Raw genomic sequence first — 3,984 nt, 5'->3', positions numbered from 1 at the left:
AACATTGGTGAAAGGAATTAAAGAAGACCTAGAAAGATGGAGAGATATATCATGTTCATGGAACAAAAGACCTGAGATTGTTAAAGCATCAATCCTCCCCAAATTGATTTACTATCCCAGTTAAAATCCCAACAGGTTTTAAAAAAATAAATTGATGACCTGATTCTGAAATTTATATAGAAATGAAAAAGACTTAGAATAACTAAAACAACTTTGAAAAGAAAGCAGACAAAACCAGAAGACAAAAATAAAATTGGAGTACTTACACTACTGGATATCAAAACTTATTATAAAACTACAGTAGTTAGGGCAGTATGGTATTGATGTAAAGATAGAAAAATTAATATAACAGAATAGTCAAGAAAGAGTCGAAGGCATATCAGGTAACTTGATTTTCAACAAAGGTACCAAGGTAATTCAATGGGGGGAAAGAATAATCTTTTCAACAAATGGTGTTGGAACAATTGAGTAGCCATATGGAAAAGTATCAACCTTGATTCTGCATCCTACCAATTAAAAATTAACTTAATGTATCATTGACCAAAACATATAGAATTAAAACTATAAAATTTCTAGGTGTAAATGTACAAGACAATGTTACTTACCTGGGCTTTGTCAAAGAGTTTTTTTTTCTGTTTTGTTATATTCCTTCATTTGTTTTAAATTTTAGGAGTTTTGTCAAAGATCTTTTTAAAATATGACACAAAAATCATAACTATAATAGAAAACATCAATAACATATTTCATCAAAATTTAAAACTTTTTCTCTTTGAAGGACACCATTAAAAAATTAAAAGGCACACTACAGACTGGGAAAAGATATTTGCAAAATATATCTATGACACAATTCTTATATCTAAAATATGTAAAGAATTATTATAATTCAATAATAACATAACAAACCAATTTAAAAGTAGGCAAAACATTTAAACAGACATTTCACCAAAGAAGATGTATGGATGGCAAATAAGCACATGAAAAGATGCTCAGCATCATTAATCATTAGATAATTCAAATTAAAACCACTTCAAATCAAAAGTGTGATACAATTACATATCTACTAGAATAGCTACAAAAAGCCTCATAATACCACAAGGATGTGGAGAACTGGAACTCTCATTGATTGCTGGTGGGAATGTAAAATGGTACAAACCACTTTGGAATACCCTTTGGCGGTGTCTTAAAAAAAGTTAAACATATGCGTATGATATGATTCAGCTATTCCATTCCTAAATATTTACCTAAGAAATGAAAGCACATGTCCATAACAAGATGTACATGAATGTTCATAACAACTTTATTTGTAGTAGCCAAGAACTGGAAATATCCAACAAGTGACAAGATAAATAGTGTTATAGCTGTACAATGGAGTACTACGCAGAAATAAAAACAACAACAACAATAACAATTGACAGACCTAACAACATGGACAACTTCAGAATAATTTTGTTGAGTGAAAGAAATCAGACACCAAAAAAGAAGTCATGTTGGCGGCGACGGTGGCGGCGAGCGGCGTCAGAGCTTGAAGCGGGGGCTGACGTCTTCTGGCGGGTGGCGGTGTTGGAGACGAGAGCTTGGTTAGCCGGTATTGCTTCTGTCCCAGGAACCCAACGGAGAGTGAGGGAACGAGGGTCGCTTTCAGGGGCTGCTGCCTTCCACGTACGCGTCGTCGTGAGGAGCGCAGCCCGGACTCTCCTGCAACCCCTCCAGCTCCCTTTTCCGCACGCCTCGAGGCAGCGGCGGCAACCGAGACAACGTCTCACCTTCCCTGACCCCTTCCCCTTGTCTCCCCCGCCCGAGAGGGCCCGGTCTGCGCCCCACCCGCGTCCGTCCGCCCGCTACGCCGCCGCCATGTCTGCGCAGGCCCAGATGCGCGCGATGCTGGACCAGTTGATGGGCACCTCCCGGGATGACTAAGAGGATTTACCAATGAACCCATGTTTACAAGTCCACGATATTATTTAGCTGAAATGACTGGATTTTCACTGCTGTGTTGGGCCAGAAGGCCCTGGTGGTGGCAACCGCCTGTGTGCCACTGAAAATCGTGCCAATGCCTGGCATACTGCATAAATGGAAGCAGGGTACAGCGAGATACTACTCATCAACGAATCAAATTCAGTGATGACAGAGCATGCAAGAGTCACCTTCTGAATTGTTGCCCCCATGATGTCCTGTCTGGAACTAGAATAGATCTTGGAGAATGTCTGAAAGTCCATGACCTGGCTTTAAGAGCAGATTATGAAATTGCATCCAAAGAACAAGATTTTTTCTTTGAACTCGATGCTATGGATCATCTGCAGTCATTCATTGCAGATTGTGATCGAAGAACAGAAGTGGCTAAGAAAAGATTAGCAGAAACTCAGGAAGAGATTAGTGCTGAAGTTGCAGCAAAGGCAGAACGTATTCATGAGTTAAATGAAATCGGTAAATTGTTGGCTAAGGTGGAATAGCTAGGAGCTGAAGGGAATGTGGAGGAATCCCAGAAAGTAATGGATGAAGTAGAGAAAGCACGGGCAAAGAAAAGAGAAGCAGAGGAAGTTTATTGGAATTCTATGCCAGCTTCCAGTTTCCAGCAGCAGAAACTTCGAGTCTGTGAAGTTTGCTCTGCCTATTTAGGTCTTCATGATAATGACAGACGACTGGCTGATCATTTTGGGGGTAAACTGCACCTGGGATTTATTGAAATAAGAGAGAAGCTTGAAGAATTAAAGAGAGTTGTAGCTAAGAAGCAGGAGAAAAGAAACCAGGAACACCTGAGAAGAAGAGAAGAAAGGGAGAGAGAAGAAAGGGAGAAGCTGAGGAGGTCTCGATCACATAGCAAGAATCCTTGGTCCAGAGAGTATCGCAGACATAGGTCTCGCTCCATGTCATGGGAATGGAAAAGGAGAACTCGATCCAAATCCCGGGAGAAACGCCATCGCCACAGGTCCCGCTCCAGCAGCCGTAGTCGCAGCCGCAGCCACCAGAGAAGTGGGCACAGTCTAGAGACAGGAGCAGAGAGCGATCCAGGAGGAGATCCTCAAAAGAGAGATTCAGAGAACAAGACTTAGCATCACGTGACAGAGACAGGAATTCAAGAGACAGATCACCTCGTGACAGAGATCGAAAAGATAGAAGCGGTCCTATGAGAGCGCTAATGGCAGATCAGAAGACAGGAGGAGCTCTGAAGAGCGCGAAGCAGGGGAGATATAATTAGCTGTGTACATATCCTCAATCCTTAAGCTTCCTCTGGAGTTACATACTATTGTTTAGTTTACAGCTGTTCAGGGTGACACAGTGAGCAGTTCCAGACACCTATCCAGCTAGGCTAGGTGTATAGCATCTAACTTGATCTGAACTTGTTTTCTTTGATGAAGCCTAAAACTACATCCATAGTTTCTGGTGAACTTGTAATACACTTCTGAAAGTACAGTTTTATATAATAAGATGCTGATGTCTTTATTCTTTCTAGTAGGAGTGATAGTGAATGAATTGTGTTACTTGCTTTGGGATTTTTTTGAACATTTGTAAAATGCTGTCTTCTTTTCTCGTCCAAAAAACAGCAACTTTGGGAATTTCTTTTTAATCCTTCTTCCTTTGACTCTGTATCCCCTGATACCTCTACCCTCTAATTGTAAGAGAAAGGGGTGCAGGGAAGCAATATAACTTCTGTTCTAAGGTTCTAGTCCCATTATTAATTACTAGCTGATTACAGTTCAGAACATTTATACTGGAATGTGTGCTGGAGAAATTTAAAATACTGGGAGTTTTGTTTGTCTAATGGTGCCTATTTTAGAGTGGGAAGTTGAACAGCTGTTGCATTACATGCTTTGCTTTTTTATTGAAATTTTGAAATCAAACATGTCTTGATTTTTCTGTTCTATTGAATAGCTATGTTCAGGATGTTTTGAGATGGGGGTGGGGGCAGGGACTCTTTCATAAGCACTTTTTGTTTTATTTTGTGTGTGTGGAGTATACAGATTACACCCTTATTGTAAAAAATAA

The 3,984-nt window shown here is 40.1% G+C and overlaps 1 pseudogene; it reads left to right on the top strand.

Annotated features, from left to right (window-relative positions):
* The first annotated feature begins 1,365 nt into the window (after positions 1-1,365).
* On the top strand, positions 1,366-3,730 carry LOC112398850 (putative RNA-binding protein Luc7-like 2 pseudogene; annotated as a pseudogene).
* Positions 3,731-3,984: the final 254 nt, after the last annotated feature.

The sequence above is a fragment of the Neophocaena asiaeorientalis genome, unplaced genomic scaffold, assembly GCF_003031525.2.
Source record: "Neophocaena asiaeorientalis asiaeorientalis breed wild unplaced genomic scaffold, Neophocaena_asiaeorientalis_V1.1 scaffold317, whole genome shotgun sequence".
Lineage (NCBI taxonomy): Eukaryota > Metazoa > Chordata > Mammalia > Artiodactyla > Phocoenidae > Neophocaena > Neophocaena asiaeorientalis.
This window is presented reverse-complemented; position numbering and strand designations above follow the sequence as displayed.